Genomic DNA, 20377 nt, shown 5'->3' on the forward strand with positions numbered 1-20377 from the left:
GAATTAGTTTGCAGTATTTCACCATGTTCCATGTTGCTCATTTATATATATATTTATATATATATATATATACATACATACATACATACATACATATATTTCGTACGTGCATCCTCAACCTACAAATTCCTGTTCAACTGCCAGATCCCGGCATAACCTCCCTTCATATATATATATATATATATATATATATATATATATATATATATATCGAACAGCTGTTCTGTTATCTCCTCGTCTTCTCTACTAGCGCCCGCTTTGCTAGCACCCAAGGCCAAGTTCACTTTATCTTCACGATATATATATATATATATATATATATATATATATATATATATATAAAGAACGAGAAGAAAGGGAACCGAGGAGCCCGAGTGGTGGCGCTGGCTAACACTCCCAGAGTTAGTTCTAGTTGTAAAACATAAATACCGCAGAAAGCGGATGGGAAAACGTTTCCGCGGTAGCTCAATGGTGAGAGCATCGCACGCGTAATGCGAAGACGTGGGTTCGTTCCCCACCTGCGGAGAGTTGTTTTTTCATCCGTTTTCATTTCCATTAATTTATCATTTCTTTAATTCAAATAGTGTGTGCAAGTAATTTCCCCCATGTTGTTCTTGGTGTCAATGTTTGTTGGCTTCTTATGATATGATTATATATAGTATCGCCCAAATAGGGAAGCATCGATTGCGGTAGCAAGTTAGTAGGGCGCTATACGAAGAAAGCATAGTAGTTTAATAGACCACATAAAGCTGTAAACATTCGCTTACCAACTAAATAGATAAGCGACGTGTCACGCGCGCCCAGGCAAACATGAGCACATCTCGCTCGATGACAGCGGAAACTCGCTGTGAAAATGCCGGAGTGAGAAAGCGTGCAAGGAGCAGCTGAAAAATCGACCTTCGTGCTTAAACGTGGAAAGCACAGCGCATACGATGCTACCGGCACTGGGCGCATGCACTTTGTCCCCATCGCAGATCGCTTTCAAGATGAGGCCCGCGCGGGCGCGCACTTCGCCTTCAAGATACGGCGCCCGCGCGGCCGCACTGTGAACAGCAGCCGATGGAGCAGAACGCACCCCTCCCTCCCTCTCCCTCCCTCTCCATCGCCTCGCCTCTGTGCCACACGCGCGAAAGAAGACCGCGCGCTTCCGGCCTGCCTTCCTGCGTCGCGTGCGCGCTACAATGAGCCGCGATTCCTCGTACCCTTTACCTCGCACACACAGCGTACGCCGCGCGGCGACGATTTTATCGCCGTTGGACTTTATACGGAACCCCATGGCGACGGCGGCGATGACTACGACGATGGCGACGCCGACGGCAGAAGTGCGCTTGGAGTGTCCATATAATTCCTATCCCAGTAAAATGTTAGACATAGCGGTAAGAGACAGGAAGAGAGTGGTGGGGATCAGAGAGCAAACGGGGATAGCCGATATTTTATTTGACATTAGGAGAAAAAAATGGAGCTGGGCAGGCCATGTAATGCGTAGGATGGATAACCTGTGGACCATTAGAGTTACAGAATGGATGCCAAAAGAACAGAAGCGCAGTCGAGGGTGGCAGAAAACTAGGTGTGGTTAGGAAATTTGCAGGCGCAAGTAAGAATCAGCTAGTGCAAGACAGGGGTAATTGGGATCGCAGGGAGAGGCCTTCGTCCTGCAGTGGACATAAATATAGGATGGTGATGATGATATATGTTGCCGAGCCTGGCGTCAACCTGTCAAAGCAGCTAGCGGTGCAACCGCGCTCTCCAGGTGCTGTATTTCTCTCTGCAGTAGAATCGGCGGTAGTGTCTGAAAGATAAAACTTTTTAACACATTTTATTCAGGGTATTTACAAGATTTTCAAGGCTGTGTAATAGACCATATGGAGGATTGTGTAGAAGCTTGTTTGTTTGCATGCTGGTGTAACCGGTATACTGTATGACTGAGTGCTTCCGACTATCAATCTGTGAGACAGTTTGAATTCATTCAGGCGGGGATTTGTATTTTTCTTTTATTTGCTTATTTTTATAAAGCACTCGCAAACTACGTAAGATTATTTCGGTTGACACCGACGCCAGTGGTGCGCATCCACGTGACTTGGGAAACTGAGGGCAATACAGATATACTTCCGTAAAACAGAACTAAAGATAAAAATCAACCGTTGACGTTAGGTTTTTTTACAGGAAAGTACCTATCAAATGGGTTTTATAGTTCACCAAAAAAGCCACTTTATTAGGTGTAAGCGGTGGAGTTAAAAACACGTGAACAGCCTGAGAGGAACAAATTCCTTTAGAGTGATTTATCATGGTTCATCCTTCTCCTTGTGCCTGTGGTAGAGGCCACGGCGTTAGAAACTTCCGATAGCAAATTTCAGAAATATCCGAACGCCCATGGACATTTCCAGTTGTTTTGATCCCTCCAAAACAGGGCTCGTCAGGCTTGTTTATGAATTATCCGAAACTGATTGATGATTGATGTAACAGAGAATATTCATATCCGTTTCCGTTTATTCTATCAATGACATACATTCTGGCTTGAGCCACATTTGTCATTAGATAAAGTTCACCCTGGCGATGCCCCAGAAAAAGCATTTGCTTGCCACAGAGGATTGTGCTAGTTGGTTCGCATTGCTTTTGGATTAAGCGATGCCCCCAGTTTCTACCAGCGAATGATATACAGGGTGTTTCAGCGAACACTTTCAAAATTTATTTAAGGTTGCCTGTGGCAGATAGCCCAATTCTAGTTAATGAGCTGGTCTACTCGAAGAGGCGAACATTACTTGCACAAAAAAAATGAAATGCATAATCGACTAATCAACATAAATTCACTAATTAACTTTTTAACTAATTACCTGATGACCCACACTGCAAGTTACAAATTGAAGCCGTGGAATTCGCAAGGCGGATCCACTTGGAATTAATTCTCAGGATGACAGCAGTTTCGAGGTATTAATTCGACAATTTAGTGGAGAAATGCCTTGGTGTTCCAGTTAATTTTGTGCTTCAATGCATAAAGTGACGTTTTGTTACGAAACCAACTGGAACGCCAATGCATTTCTCCGCAAAGTTCGGGAATTAATATCAAGAAACTGGTGTCCTATCGAGAATTCGTTCCAAGTGGATCCGCCTTGCGAACTCCACGGCTACAATTTGTAAATTGCAATATGGGCCATCAGGTAATTAGTTGAAAACTTAATTAGTAATTTTTTGTAAATTATTCGATTATGCATTTCAATTTCTTGTGCAAGTAATTTCTGCCTCTTCGAGTAGACTAGCTCATGAACTAGAATTGTGCTATCTGCCACAGGCAACCTTTAAGAATTTTTGAAAGTGTTCGCTGAGACACCCTGTATATAGGATTGTATGTTGCCAAACACAAGTATACCCTTTTGTACATTGATGATATGCCCCAGTCTGTTCACGTTCGTTTAAAGACAACATGGAACCTCTGCTTATCGTGCTACAGCAGCAGCAATGGGTTGGGCCTTGTAATGCTTGGGGAATGTGATGGTACATTAGGGCACCATTCACTTGGGAGTCACACGCTGACAAAGGCAGGGCTCGTATACGCGATGACCATGAAACAATGACCCATGATCGTATTGTGCTCGAAAGTTCAACACATTTTTAGATGGACTCCACTTTCTAATTAAGACAGAACACCAAGCCCTCTCCTAGTTGAAATGGCTACGATACTTATCTGGGTGTCTTATACAACGGCCGCTACCAAAACAGCACTACGACTACACCATCGAGTACTAGAAATGGGCTCTACTGCAGCGGTTGTTGCTACGCGTTAGCACGTGCTTCAGAAGAATACAGTAACAAAAGAGTTAAATAATTACATTGAACTAGGGAAATGACAAAACAGTCCGTGCGACAGAAGACCAAACACTCCCGCTGTGGCCTGGCACACGCACCCTGTTAAAAGGTGACCTTTATGCCACTGTACCATAGACTGCGCAGCTTTATTAGATTATAAAGGCGTTCCGAGCTGTCGCTAAGAGTAAGTATAATGTGTGAGTACGGGACCATCTTTGTCATCCTAGCTGCTGTGCCAAAATTAAGAGCCATTTTTGTAAAACATGACGCCCCTGAAGATAATTAAGCGTTCGCGAGCAAGAACTAATAAAACCTAATATTTTCATACCTCTTATGAAAGAAAAGCTTTGTGAATTCATCCACTGTTTTGAATAGCATTCAATTGTCGAGTCATAATCTTAGTGACAAAAACACGCTGTAAAGTTGACTCAGTAAAGATCAACGAATGTGCCATAAACGTAAGTCGCTGAGAGTAAGCGGAATCAAGAATTTTGAGAAAGGTCAGTTTTAGGCAAGAACTTTCTTGCTTTCCAAACGTATTCAATCGCGCTTTACGCTGATTAAAAACTCCTTCGTAAAGGCTTTCAACTTGAGCAGTTTGCCTCTCCAGTGCACGGTATCTTAGACTGTGATTAATTTTGACACGTCAAGTTCCATTACGCGCGTTAGGTTTTATCTAGAACATTCAAAAAAGTAAAACAAAAGCAAAGGAAATCACGAAAGGGAACGACTTCTGTTCGAACAGCACCAAAAGGCAGATTCTGAGACTCTCTCGACCCAAGTTTTTGCGTGAGGCAGGCTTCTCAGATTAAGGTTTCAGCCATTAGCACAGACTTTGTGCAGTGACCTATCACACTGCCTTTGCCTCTATGTAGCTTGCTTCCTAAATGCCTCCTGCAAGTCTAGTAATGTCGGCCTTGTGATCGAAAGCATGTCACAACAAGTTGTCGCGTTCTAGTAAGCACTGCCTTGTTTTGGAGAAATTAACTAGTTAAGCACTTGAATTCCAGTAGCCACTCACACGGCGCACAAAGGATTGACTTCAGGTGATTGCTTAATGTGATGCTTAGTCGAAGGAAAGTAAAGTTGGTGGAGTAGACTTGCGTACTATTTGGATAGAACAGACTTAAACTTCCTTACGGTAGAATGAGTACAGCGGTACAATGACGCGGAGAGGCCGTGTTCCCTTTTGAGAGTGCCTGTAACAGCATGCTTTAATTCGTCAACCCGTACAAACAATAACTGGGTGCATGATATTTTGCGCAGCACACCAGAAAAACTGAAACACATGTGAAATTGTCTGTCGCAAAACAAATTCTGGAGCTTCACATCAAACTGATGTAGGGCCGTTGCGTGGTATTATTACTTTACTGTGTCTTATTATTTAGCATGGTGGTTGGCAGCGAGATTACCACTTCTTGTGTCTGCTGCGGTGACCATATGGTTTTCTGAATAATGGATAGCAATAACACAGATAGGAAACAAGCTTGAAGGCTATATTCGATGATGTAATTCTTATCGCGTGTAGCTGCAAAATGAGAGAATTGAACTCCTGGATTTGACTACGTGTAAGTGTGTATTGAACGTTTCTCACTACGGAGCTTGTTGGCGCTGTTCATACAAATCGACACGCCTGTAGTTTTTGTTACCATCCAGCGTCATTTGAAATCTGCTTCATATTATAATTTTATGCTTCACTTGACGCATGTATGATGACAAAATTGTCGCACAATGAGTCGTTATTAAATATTGTGAGCGCAGCACAGTAACCACATTGTTTCTATACTACGTGCCTAGGTAACCGGGGCATTGCGCCCAGTAGGATCAATTCAATTGCTTTTGTGCTATTTTTCGTGCTGAAGATTTTATTGAAATAGAGAAAACTGATGGGACGAACAAAGTTTTTAAGAGTTAGGAAGGCCGGGCGTTGGTTCTGTTCTGGAAATAAACAACAGTTTGATGGTACATGAAATATTGGTAGGAAAGAAAATACAATACTATCAGTAATGTTCTCTTAAGGCGAACACTACTCATGGGATCACACAAAAGTTGTCGGTAACACATCTCATCCTCTATTTGCAAAATGAAACTTGAATGCAGCCATAACGAAGCGAGTATGGAATTATATCTGAGCCCCTACTTATAAGCAACTCGTAATTCAGGACAGTCCGCAATTGTAACAAGTGGCCGCTTCATCATTTCCAGTTCAAGGGCCTGCCTTAAAGTCAAATTTATGTAGCAGCAGCATAACTTTGTTTCATCACTTGGTGATTACGTTACTGTTTTTGCTTTCTCTTCATTTCTCATCAGACTTAATTTTGTCACTGTCTAGATTTTAAAACCGCATGTACGTCTTTTTGACCGCCTTGCCTGTTCATGTCCATCCATCTACGTATTTCCTTTCCCTCCGTCCATGGATGTAGAGGAAAAACTGCCATTCAACAGGTAGTATAAGAAAACTACAAATAAATTTACTATTCAGGTGTTTCAGAAAGAGAGATCCTCATTTGAAGAAAAATTCATCCGGGTTCCGGGATCCCACCCAAGGCCATCACTGAGAACCGCTTCGGGAAGGCAATCTATTCGAAGAATCGGTCCGTTAGTTATCACAGAGAGGAAGCATATTTTTGCTTGATAGCGATTTTCTGTACCGGATTTAGAACGGTTAAGACGCTGTCAGCCAGGTGTGGCCCTGTTGGAGCTAAGCACCACATTTCCAGAGACCTATGGATTCCTACCAAAGACAATGAGTGCTGCGCGCTCCACTGGCATTCTGTGTGGTCGCTTCGGGATAGCAGCCTGCGTGTGGCATTTCTGGCAGCAAGTTAAGGTTCCTTTACAGTAGGTGGTGACTGACCGCCAGAATGGTGTTTCAGAAATTGAATTACATTTAGGCTAGCTTCGTGTAGCACAGATGCAAGGTACACGCACCTGCGGAGATTCCCCCACACAAACGCAGACGTGGGTACAACACTGTCACTATGGTTCAATCTCCTATGCGGAAGCACGCGCAGCAGATCAACGTGTGCAGTATGGTTCGGCGTACGTGAGTCGATACTTTAGATACAGTACAAAAGTTAACTACTTTCCTTTCGATTCATGTCCACGCCTCCGATGATTCTATTGCATGCATAAGAAGTCTGCGAGCGTGCACATTGTGCTCTTAAGAGAGATCTCAAACAACAAGAAACAACAAGAAAACAACAACAATCGTACTGTCACAACACTGTAATCTTGAATACCGTATTTGCAATGTCATTTCTGCACTTTCGGTTTCATATAGCACGTTTGCCAAAAAAAACACATTGAAAGGTGAAAGATAGTGGAAAGTGTAAGTCGTGAAAGAAAATTATATGCAGTGCAAAGTGCCAAAAGCACGAACCAGTCATAAAAAGGCGACGTTCGAACCGCAGCCAAAACAAAGTACGAACGAAAATGAGGAGGCAATGGCGCCTCTCTATAGCCGCAGTCGTAAGAGTGGCTGCAATATAGGGCCGATCGCTGCTGTTTGTCTTTCCGGGCGAACTCCATGCATCGTTCAATCCCTGCGGTGAAGACACAGTGGTCGTGGCTGCGGCTCTCTACACTTCAGACGTGCCGGACTGAAATATTGCTCCCGCTATAGGCACTTGCCATTTGACCGCAGTGCTTTGCTTGCGCTTTTCGACCTTTGTGCATTTGTACGCTGCGTTCGAGTGAACGCTCGTGGTGCTTGTTGATGCTTTATTTCGGGCCCTAGTTTTTTCAGGCGTGCCTATATCATCTTCCTGCTTCTGGTGTCCTCTAAAGCTTCTTCGTTGGGGTACAAAATGGCGCTTTCAGGCTTATGTGTGTGCGACAATCGGCGGACGCAAGCGAGGCAAACGTTCAACAAACAGTTGTTTAAATTTCATCGGCTTCAGCGTTTCGATGTGTCGAGATCGGCTGTATAAAAGTCACATAGAGCAGCAGTATATTTGGTAGCAGAACATCTGTAATCAATAAAAATGCAGATAATAAACATAGTAGTATATAAATGTCTTTATACAGAAATATTCAGAGAGATCTACAGTTATCTCTCTGTTACGTGCAGTTGTTCAGAAGTTCATGGGACATGTGCTTTGGAAAAATCAGAATTACCGTGAAGCCTGGGAACAGAATCCCCAATGAAAAGTCTCGGTGCGTTATAGTGTATAACGACGCAGGGATGCAATAAATTAGAAGTAACACATTATTTCACAGAGCATAAATTTAGGCTCGTCGTAGAGCCCTTATCCCGTAAACATCTTTGACCGCCAGTAGACTACTCCGAAAATGATATAGTGTAGCAGGGCACTAAGCGTAGTGACACTTTGCTGCCCCTCTAGAAGCCCGTCTCTTATCGAATGGGTCAGATATACAGAGATGATCAGACAGAGACAGGGCTCAACATCAGTGACGAAAACAAAAACGACATAAAATTGTGGGCGTGTTACATGCGACCACTCTTTGTCGCTGCTTGTATCCTTTACACGAAAAAAAAAACACCGCATATCCACGAAGTGAATGATGATGAGTGGGCGAAGGACCGGGGGATCATTCGGGTAACCTTGAATCCCCCGTACATTGCCCACTCGAACATGCAAATGAGTGACAACACTTGTGTACAGTATATACAATGGTGTTTTATTGGTCGTATATGGTATTGAGGTGCGGACTTAGTTTTCCCTTCATTAAGACTGCCTTGTGATTAGTGCAGAAGCACGGCGACGCGCGCAAGTGGACCCAGAGGCGGCGAGAGCGCGGGAAGCGGCGGCAAAACGTCGGAAGCGTTCTCTACCTGAGGTTGGTGGCATCGACGCTCGGTTCAAGCGCAAGCTTTGCGAACCCTCAGCTCCGGGTCCGCTTGCCGGCGTTGTCGTACTGCTGCAGCTTTGCGAGCCCTCAGCTCCGGGTCCGCTTGCCGGCGTTGCCGTTTTGCTGCAGCTTCCCGCGCCCTGTACTCCGGGTCCGCTTGTTGTCTGCGTCGCCGTGCTGCAGCAGCTTTGCGAGCCCTCGACTCCGCTGGCAGTTGAGCCGCCACTCTCGCCTTTTCAGTCATAGCGGGCACGCCGTTATCAGAAGCGACCGTTATCATGCATGGCTGAAGAAAGAAAGAGAGCGTGCGTCGGGAACGAACGCCCTTGTGCACCGCAGCGCCCCTAGCGGACTTCATGCAAACCAGAGCTACGGACGACGACGAGGGAGGGACAAAGCTCGGCCCTAAGGTGCTTCGCCCCTAAAACTGTCTTTTAAGCAACTTTTCCCAACAATGCCTGGTTCGCCAAAGGCATTGCGATGGGGCCCAGGACGACTACGACTTCAAAGAGACTCGCGGGTGATATTAGATGTCCGTTTATAATAGGCAAAAGAATAAAAATGTTATCATGACCATGAACAGAATGCATTGGAATGCATTCTGTTACACAAATGACTCTTCTGCCTTGAAACAGGCAGTTTGTGAAGGATTTATAAGCTACAGGATGCGCCATTATTACTAATCCTACACCCGTGTTTCATGCTGGTGTCTTTACTTTTCTGAAAATGGCATGCCCTAAACCACATCAACCCGCAATCTCGTCACTTAGTGAGGCCGAACACTTTCCTTCCGAGGTTACTCAAAATTTACTGCACGATTGTCCAATGGGCTCTCAAACATGACACACTTTGAAATTTAACTCGCCGTGGTGGGCCTGTCTTTCTTGCTACTTCTCAGCTTAAGAGAATTACGAGGAAGGAAATTCAATGCTAGCCATAGGGAAGCATGAGAAGGCTTGCCTTGGAACTTAATTTGTCGGCGACTGCAATGCGAAGAGTACTTGTGAAGGGACCTCAATACGTTCCCCTAGAAGTTCCAGAGAATACATGGACTGACGAAGGCGCAGAGAAAGGGGAAATGGGTTTCTTTCCACAGACGCGAAATTTATGAACGACACACATACATTCTGAATGGTTCCGCTATTTCAAATACCAACTCTAAAATACTTAGGCATCACTATTTGTCACAATTTAAATTGGTCTTCAACGTAGTGAAACATTACACATAGTGCTAAGCACACCATTGGCTATATCAGGTGCCATCTCATCTCGTGCCCCCACCCCCCTCAGTCGAGCTATGAACAAAAAAAAATACATTATGGGGTTTTACGTGCCAAAACTACCATCTGATTATGAGGCACGCCGTAGTGGGGGACTCCGGAAATTTGGTCGACCTAGGGTTCTTTATCGTGCACCTAAATCTAAGTACACGGGTGTTTTCGCATTTCGCCCCCATGCGAAAATGCGGCCGCCGTGGCCGGGATTCAATCCCGCGACCTCGTGTTCAGCAGCGCAACAACATAGCCACTGAGCAACCACGACTAGTTACGAATAAAATCAACCCTCGTTAGACCGAAATTAGAATACGCATACGCAATGTGGGACCCTTACCAATCTAACCTGATTAATACCCTTGAACCCGTGCAAAGGCAGAACTATCCCCTCGCAATACTCTCGACTAACAAATGTCACAGATATAAAAGCTGAACCCGATTTACCTTGCTTTAAAACAAGTCATAAAATATCTACACTGTGTCTTATTCATAAATATTGTCATGCCCTTCCAACTTGAGCCCTGTCATGATGCCACCTTATCGGGCGTCCGACCGAATCCCACACCAGAAAGCAGAAAGCGGTATATCCCCCGATATCCCCCGAAGTGTACCGATTTCAAGCAAGCACCTATAAACTTCCCTGTTACCTTAACACACTTGAACAAAATAACATCTCATTAGAAGAATTATCCAAAATGAGTTAATTAGTGTTTTGCCGCTCCTGCATTAAAGGATGGTGTTTCATTCTGTTTTTTTTTTCATGTTGCTTTATTGTTTGTTAAATCACACAATGTTAACAAACGCACTAAGGCTGTTCTCAATATTGTACGTATATTTTCTTACTGACCCCTACTGTAAGTATTTTTGCTCTTGTACTTTCGCAAATTCAGAATGTATTCAAATATTTTCAGCATTTCTCTGCGTTTGTCATAACTAAGCTGTTTCCTCGCCATACTGTCATGTGGGGCGTAATGGGGTTCTCTCAAGCCGCTGCATGCGGCTTTTACCCTCACGTCCGCTCTCATTCTGTACTCTGTGGAAAGAGAGAAATAAAGATTATTATTATTTATTATTATAAGCTCGCACAAGGGCACATGTTGTTTTCTTTTTTGCACAAACAGCCAAGCACTGGAACGAATTTCTTACGCACTTCACCCAGCGCAGCAATCCCGACATTTCAAGACCACCATTGAATCTTTATTGTTCTAGCCTTATGTTATCCGATCCACATGTTAAACCTCATTTCATGAGGAATGCGAGGTGTTGTCCCAAATAAATAAATTATAAGCAAGAAGAACGGCTCTCGAAAGTTCCATCGCCATCGTGTGCCTCGGAGCCAGAAGAAGATCGGCACGCTAGAAAGCGCCGTCGCCATCACGTGTCACAGGGCCAATTCACCCGTCCAGCTGAGCCATTGTTGGTGCCGCTGTGTCTCCGGCTATCGCTCGACGACTCCGATAAACCTCGTCACATTTGGTGAACGTGCTGGTTACGCCTGAAAACCTGGACCTTCGAAGCAGGACTCTGCCATCCATTCTCGTCATGACGGAAGACCCGGCGCCGCGTTCAACGGCCACGATGCCTGCCGGGGCCTGCTCGGGTGTATTGCGTCAGCGCGACCTTGCCATTTTCAGCGGGATATAGGAGACCAAGACGTGCAGGACTGGCTCTCAAAAAGGATCAGTAACCAAAACAAGTGGGACGAGGCTACGAAACTGAATAACATGATATTCTATCTCGGCGATGTTGCGAACTTGTGGTACCGCAACCACAAACCGGACGGATCGACTTGGGTGGCGTTCAAGACCAGCTTTACAGAGGCGTTTGGGCGGCCGGCAGCCCGCAAGCTTCGCGCCGAGCAATGTTTGCGAGAACGACCACAGCAGACCGGTGAGACATTCACGAGTCATATCGGCGATGTCATTGATCTCTGCAAGCGTGTCGCACCGACGCGCTTTCTACCACCAAAATTAGCATTGCTATGGCCGCAAGTGGCTTCTAGTGTCCCGCGCCAACTTCGTCGCGACATCTGCGCTTCATTTCACGCCGACTCGCAGTGTGGCCACGGCAGTGCGTAGACTTCTATATTACTGCTGGGGCATGTGTACAGTTATGTAAGCAAATACGTTCGCTCGTGCCCCGATGGCCAACGTCGAAATTTGGCTCCTCATCCAACCGCTCCATCGCAGCCACTTCCATGCCCAGTCCACCCCTTTCACCATGTCGGGATTAATTTGTATGGTCCTCTCCTATGTACGGCTGCTGGCAACCGCTTAGCCATAGTGATCGTCGATCCCCTGACGCGACATGCGGAAACATCTGCCCTCCCTTCGGCCACAGAGCACGAACTCGCTCGTTTCATCCTCTATCACTTCGTTCTGCACCACGGCGCTCCTCGTGAACTCTTGAGTGACCGAGGGAGCCTGTTTTTTTTTTTTTTTTTGTAGCGTTAGCTACACTGGCCTAGCCAAGCCCGTTTCGCGCGGCACATCAAGAGCCGTGCTGCGCATGCGCAAGGATCAGTGATGTCACACGGCTTGCGCACCGGAGCCACCGGAGCCGGCACCTCTCGCGCACTCCGCCGCCGCCGCGCGCGACTCACCGCCGCCGGTCTGCGCATTCCAGAGGAGTGACGTCGTAGCCGTGGTAGACGCACTGGCGCCGGCGCGCGCTCGCTGTGCAGTCGCCGTCTGACACTGCGCTGGAGCCGCTGCGCTTCTGACTGGCGTTTGCCAGTGTGGTATAGCCATGGAGAAGGAGAGCGCAAATGCTGCTCAACAGCGCAGAAGAACGGAGAAGCTTGACTCATCGGATCCCGAAGTAGTTGCCTGGCAATTAGCGGTTGAGCGTAGGAGGAATGAACAGAAGAAGGCTATATACATGTGCCACATAATACGTATACCGCTTGTGTGTCATTGGAGCAGCAGTAAGCATGACAATCAAGCTAATCCTTGACAATCTAGACAACCAGGAAAGCTAAGAATAATCAGCTGAACCTTTGCTAACGCTACGTATATCCTGGCATAGCCGAGCTAAGCCACTGCAACTTTTTTTTCTGAAGTAGTCAAGCACAATATCGGCCAAGCATAATCCGACGACAGTCGAGTGGGAGGCGACCCTGTCCAGCTCGGAGCCAGAACAGCAACAAGCTCTGGTCAACCGAGCCCGGACGGCGGCAAAAGCCAATGGTGTTCCGGACTAGGAGGTCCGACCACAAAACGGCTATTAATTTTCAATAATATATGTTTTATTCTCTCTCTCTCTGAAGTAGTCAAGTCTCTTCTTTATCAATGCAACATTATACATCGTAGCACCACCGCCTATCACCCCCAGACAAATGGCCTGACAGAACGGTTCAGCTGTACTCTCGGCGACATGCTGTACATGTACAGTGGTGAGCACGGTTAGGGTGAACACCTCGTTAGTATTGAAGTTGGGATAACTTCAACATACCTTCTACTTGCGGGGGGAAATGTGCCGAATACGAGGCCTATTGATGATGCCGATAAAAGAAATAATAGTTTTCTTTATTATGTGCTAAGCCTCAACTGCTATAGGCTCGTGAATACTAATGAGGTGTTCACCCTAACAGTGCTCACACACTGTATGTGCTTCGGATCATTCCAACTGGGACCTCGTTCTACCGTTCATAACATAGGCATTCAACACCGCCAAACAAGCCACAACCGGATTCTCTCCGTTTTTCCTTATCTACGGCCGTGAACCCTCCTGCACCATCGAAACATTTTTTCCATATTATCCGGATACTTCAGAGTGCACTCCGGTTTCCAGCGCCTTCTTCTTCTTTCTGGGGTTTTACGTGCCAAAACCAGTTCTGATTATGAGGCACGCCCTAGTGGAGGGCTCCGGATTAATTTTGACCACCTGGGGTTCTTTAACGTGCACTACAACGCAAGCACACGGGCGTTTGTGCATTTCGCCTCCATCGAAATGCGGCCGCCGCGGCCGGGATTCGATCCCGCGATCTCATGTTCAGCAGCGCAACGCCTTAGCTGACTAAGCCACCGCGGCGGGTATTTTCCGGCGCCGCTAAGCATGCCGAAGAATGTCGGCAGCTCGCCCGCTCGCTCACAACCGCAGATCTATCACGTCGCAAGCTTCGACATGACGATGGCCGACTTGCTCCGTCGCATAGTTCTCTCGTATGACTCTGGGTCCCACCTGCGAGTCCTGGCCTCTCTTCCAAACTACTTCCAAAATTTGATATCGCGTCATTGCCCTAACCCCATCCATGAACTACATTGTCGAGCCACTGAGGCCCTTAAGGTACCACCGTCGCTGGGGACGTGAAATTGCTCACGTAGATAGGCTCAAGCCTTATTATGATCCCATCGTTTCGTCGTCGCACTAGGTCGCCAGGATAGCTGCTTTTTCAACTGGGGACGATTGTAAGGAAGAAGAACGGCTCTAGAAAGTTCCATCGCCATCGCGTGCCTAGGAGCATGGAGAAGATCGGCTTGCTAGAAAGCGCCGTCGCCATCGCGTGTCGCGCGGCCAGTTCGCCCATCCAGCTGAGCCATCGTTGCTGTCAGTGTGTCTCCGGCTATCGTTCGACGACTCCAGTAAACCTCGTCACAAAATAAATATTAGCATCTCTGCATTCGATGTTGCACGTGCGGCCACGTGCAGTCTGATCGTACACGTTTTCAAAGATGAGCGCTCATAACCAGCTTTTCGAACAGGCTGCGTATCTGTGTCGCCTCTTGGCGTCTTATCGCGACGTCTATTAATTTGAGGACCGCCCGCTGGGACGAACTTCCGTTGTGGCCCATAAGGTTGATGCCGGTGATGGAAGCCTTATCCGCCGATGTCCTTATCAGGAGGCTCACAGAAAATGCCACGTTATACAAGCTGAAGTTGTATGAGCCACTTGCGTGACGTCAGCCCACCACAGGGTAGACCGTTTGGAAGGCTCGGCTACACCGGGACACGTCGACGTCGGAAGCTCGCACAGAACTGGAGCAGGCCGGTTCTGGCCCAGGGACAGCCCAACCTGCTCTTCCAGCTCAACCAGGAACACCGGCCTCGGGTAGACGGACTGCTCGGCTCGTTCGAGATGAAAACCCAGACCAGGCAGCTCAGGCCTCAGGCTCAGGCTCAGGCAGCTGGTCGTCTCCGTTGTACTGTTCTTGCCGATCTACACACCACGCCGGATGCTGGACACATGGCACAGTGGCATGGCTGTCCCTTGAGCCCTAGACACCGGCTCTTCTTCTTCTTTGTCCATCACCGCACCACAACAGTCACGCGCATTCGGCCACCCAAATCAAATAGTCTCAACTCCTGTCAAGCCATCCCTGACTTTCGCGACAATATTATGGAGCAGCGTAGGAACGACTGCCTGTGGTAGATCATGGAAAGCTTGACTTCCGGCCACTCAGACCACTCCGTCAGAATATTTGTGCCCCATGACAACATTCAGTATCGACGCCCCATCACTTCTGATGGACCATATTTATTGCTAGTCATCCCTCGCCACCTCCGTTGTACTGTTCTTGCCGCTCTACACGACACGCCGGATGCTGGACACATTGGCACCTCCCGCACCTACGATAGAGCGGGACGTCGCTACTGGCGGCCAGGCCTGTACCGCTAGTACAACGTTACGTTGGGGCTTGAGACCTCTGCCAGCGGCGAAATAAACTAAGTGCGTAAACTTCTGGCTACCTTCATCCAATCGATGTTCACAGGGATACTTTCTTCCATTTCGCCGTGGACCTTCTTGGCCCCTTCTCCACATCAAGAAACGAGAATAAATGGATACCTGTTGCAACAGACTATGCGACGCCCTAAGCTTATACGCGTCCTTTGACAACCAGCGGCGCTACAGAAGTCGCAGACTTATTATTTCTCGACGTGATGGTCCCCACGGTGTGCCACGTTCGCCTGTCCGACAAAATGCCGTCACGCAATACCAGGCCATATTGGGTCTTGAGGATTTTAGGTGACGTACGTACATTAATTACGAAATCGCCCCTGTTGAAGGAAAGCCGTCCTGATCCCAGTAACGAACTTACGTCCGTTTTGGTGTCCGATTTAATTACAAACCACGCTAGTTCTCTATCCTTCTAACAAGCGCCTGGACGGCGCTCCAGTCACCGGGGGTTATGTTATGGAGACTTTGGAGAGAACCGGGCGCTCAAGAGAGAGACCTTTGCTTCCCTTTCTTATCGTCCATTACATAGCAAGGAACTCGGATCCAGCAGCTTTGATGCCTTCAGGTAGCATGTCTGGGTTAATTCACCAGTTGCCTTTACGCAACAAGTTCACGTACTACGTGACGCCTGCGCTAAATAGGATGTTCTACAATCACTGCCATGACCGTGAGTGGTGACACTGGCTAACACTCCTTGGGTTTGTTCTAGTGGACATACATAAATACTCCGGAAAGTGAATGGGCGAAATGGCGCTGCGGTAGCTCAATTGGAAACTGCATCGCACGGGTAATGGGAATACGTGGGTTCGTATCCCATGTTGTTACGATTGGCATTGAGCTCTATTGTTCCCGGCGGCTGTTCTCTACAAAACATCCTGCACTGGCAAGCCTGCAGCGATGAAATGCCATTAATGCCCTTTCATCTCTACAAGACCAGGGAGCTGGCGACTAGATCAGTGCCACCTGAGAGTAATGCACAAGCCATTACATTTCGTATCTTCGGCTGTTCGACCGCTTAGAGCTGATGGGCGAGCCAAATTCTGAGTTATCAGTCTCGTGCATAGCTAAACAACATCGTCGCTCTTTTGCGTCACGGTACAGACTGTCGCAGCCAAACAAAAGATCTCGCTTCGAGACCCCAACTTCCGCCCTTGGTGGAAACGCTATTCCGCTACAACGTGGAAACGATATTTACCGTGAAGGCCCGTCTGCTGGCCCTGACCGCTGATCGTCATGGAAAGCCCCCTAAATCTTGCAAGGGGCAAACGATGAGAATTTTCGTGGCAGCATCGTCGAGTTGAGGTTCCTCAAGTTGCCAAGCGGTTGCCTGTATGCCGGGGCTGTTGCGCACCCTTGGAGGCGTAATCCAGCGGAACGGTGCAACGTCAGAGGCAGGATTTTGCGAACAGTTTGATGGCTGTGATTGGCCCAGAAGAACAACAGAGAATTCCCCTGACGAGAGAAAGGGGGAAAGTGAAGCGCCTAAATAGCCGATAAACATTGGCCTTCTGTGGGCCTTGCCTCTCTCGCCAACCACCTCCATCCCAGGATGCTGCTTTCCCCTGCCACCGGACACCACCTCTCCCTTTCTCTCTCTTTCTCCTCATCTTTCACCCCCGTCTCCCTCCACCACGATGCTACACCGTGCTCCCCAATGGGCTGCAGAATCAAGCGTCATTTCTCCTCGCCCGAATCACCGCCACCACCTTCAGTGCTCGTTCGTGCCCGTAGATGGAAAACTCTCAAAATGTAAATGTTATACATAAAGCCGTTTTTGCACCTCTCGGACGTCGTCCCGGGCCTCTTGATCGCCCGGCACCTGGCACATAACCAGCCAAGTAAACTCGTAATGACCCCTCGGACACGAGTCGCAACAACTGGTGGTTGACTGCGGTGGGATGGAACCTGCAGCCAACACCAAACGAAGCAACCTGCGGCCACTGGTTTATTTCATATACTTTCATTTTCGTTCATTTATCGTTCCGTTGCTGCAATTAAACTGCTTATAATGGCTCCTAAGCTGTCCTTCGTTCCATTGCTTGTTTGCATCGTACGACTGTGACTATATATATATATATATATATATATATATATATATATATATATATATATATATAGCAATTTGGTCGCAAGTGAAATATGTGCCAGGGTAGTCATAATTTTTTCTTTTGTCTAGCCTTGGCTTCTTCTATATGTTCGTGGAGGACACGTATTCACATTCTACAATATATCCGTGGCACATTTCAGTCCTTGTAATGCCAAATTCACGCTCTTTTGTGTAATTCCACCAGTGAAGGTGCACTTTTTTTGCAGATATATTGCTCCCAATAACAGTGCTCCGAGAACTCCTTCGCTCTCTCGTCTGTTGCCATGGTTTTATGTTGCAGCTTTCTTCTACGGCTCTTTTCATTGGAAACTTCACACGTGTCCCTGTGAACTACCAGCTGGTTCCACTCCCTGGTTGTATTCCTCGCTTATGCTGTTGGCCTCCTGCATCTCTCCACCATTCTACTGTCTTCATTCCTGTATTTTCTTCTTCCAACTTTTATTTAACGGCCTTCCGAAGTTTTGCTTTTGAGACATGCTTCGAATCTTCTTTTCATCTAGCGGAAAGTACTGCTTGCCTTCCCGGGTTAGTTTCTTTTCCTGCTAACACCTTTTTTTGCAGATGGCTGAGTGTCGCCGCGCGTATTGAGTTGGAGCAAAGTGTAGGTAGATAATGCATCAGAATGTGATATCAATAGTCTGCGCGTTTCCTAGCTGATGGCGCAGTCATGTAGCAATTGGGGCACATCTTAATTTCATAGAGCCCCAGAAACTTGAAAAATACAGAATCGGCGCACCGTGATGGGACATTCACAGGCTCAAGAAGATTATATTACTCTGCACTATGTTCCCATATAGCGTAATCTAGAAGTGCTACCAAAAAACGGGATCAATAAAGTACGGTCGTTCCATCATCTTTCTTTCACAATATTTCTGTTTATTTGGGGCTCTCAATTTTATTTAATTGTTGACGATTTACCTGAGAGCAATTTTAACGTAATACTGAAGGGTGCATATGATAGAGCTACAGATAGATGCAAATTATTAAAAAATATTTTCCTATATGTATAAACAATTATAATATTTATTATTATAATCAGGAAGACAACTACGCATTAGAAGCATATAGTAGTAGGTATGTAAGTAGAGTAGCAGAATATTTATTCTGACGTCTTGCAGCAGCGTCCGCTGCTTTTATTCTAATCACTAGCACTGATGAAAATATTGCAATGGAAAAGTTTTGACTCTTTTTTAGTTGTTCTTCCCTCCTCTTACAACGTGGCCGTATTGTTTATCAGTTGTAGAGAAATGGTAGCCGCAGAAATATCTTCATGATTCTGCAAACCATCCCGTCTTTCTATAGCCTGAAGAAGATTTCTGAAGATTGCGTCGTTGAGACGGTAATCGATGAGGCGTGTCGGGAAATTCAAGTACTTGTCTGAACTTGAATCCTCGGAGAGCAAAACTATAACAAAATAGAAAGGCACACGGAAAGAAAAAATCTGACAGTGAGCAAAGTAGTGTTCAGCTCTCAAGCATTTGAGAGTTCGTTCATACTCCTGCATGAGAATCTTCGAAGAAGCCGTACAACTGGAAGAGAAAAAACATAACGGGGAATGGACCTCAGCTAATGAGCTAAACAAGCACTCGAGCTCGGCCTTCAACCTTCTCTACCGAAGTAAACACTGTTATTAAAAGGTTTTCATAAATATTCGCTTGTTTGAGTGCTCTGTTCAGAAACACACGCACGCACACGCACACACACACACACAAAAAGATAAGGTGCGCATTGGGTAGTGATTAGGTTAAAAAATATAGGCTTATTATTTTGAAGATTCCATTTTTTTAATCTTCGCGTTGTTTTCGAATGCAGGAAAGATTGTGACACTCTCAGGAGACTTCTCTCATCAATATTTATCTGTTTGTTTATTTTTGAAAACACTTCGATATAGGTCACAACAAGCTGTTCAGGCAGTAACGAATATTCGTGTAAGCATGTCGCTCTTTCGCGTTTTCTGTGTATGCGTTAGACAAAAGAAAAGGGTCAGAATTCTGGTACTACATGGCACTGCATATGGTAATAAACCTGTAACGCGAGGAGGTTTACTTAAAACATAGATGCGCTTGGTGGATGTTACAGGAATTTTGATGATTAACATTTAGAATTTGTTTTCTTCCGCGAAATTGTCAAGCTATCTCACACTGTAAAATGAGCGGTAAAGATTCATTTGTTATAGCAGAAGCCGTGTAACGCAACGACAATCCCATCGGGTCTTCCTCATAACAACAAAGCTGTCCAGTATTTCAATCCCTCGTTGGTTTTCAACAATGCAGTATATTGCAACTTTTCCCCCCAACATGGCCATTGTGTGACTTAAGACTCTGTTCAAGCTTTCGTCCTTATAGTTGGATTCAGACAAGAAAACTACAGCCGCAACCTAGATGTTGGAGCTCAGTTCCGCAACCACACTATTTCCTGCAAAATAAAGTGTCACTGTGCCCTTACTCTCCAAGTTCACAAAATGTTTTTAACGGGTTACACTAAAGGTAGTATTACAAAACATGAAATTCCTCCTTTCGTGAAGCAAATTTGACTTCATGCTTAATGCACTCCAGGAAGATCGCACAGCAGACTGCTGTGCAGAGAGCATTACAAGCCGCCGCTCACCGTAGACGCCGGGCGGACAGTTCTGATCGTTCTCGTCAAAATCGAGGCGAAGACACTTTGCTGCGAAGACCCTGATGTGCGGGGTGCCGAAATTGG

General features: G+C 46.4%; 1 non-coding gene across 1 annotated transcript; it reads left to right on the top strand.

Annotated features, from left to right (window-relative positions):
- Nucleotides 1-454: 454 nt before the first annotated feature.
- On the top strand, nucleotides 455-526 carry Trnat-cgu (transfer RNA threonine (anticodon CGU)). Its single transcript has one exon. It is a non-coding gene; the product is annotated as a tRNA-Thr (tRNA).
- Nucleotides 527-20377: the final 19851 nt, after the last annotated feature.

Source organism: Dermacentor silvarum, chromosome 4, assembly GCF_013339745.2.
Source record: "Dermacentor silvarum isolate Dsil-2018 chromosome 4, BIME_Dsil_1.4, whole genome shotgun sequence".
Taxonomy (NCBI): domain Eukaryota; kingdom Metazoa; phylum Arthropoda; class Arachnida; order Ixodida; family Ixodidae; genus Dermacentor; species Dermacentor silvarum.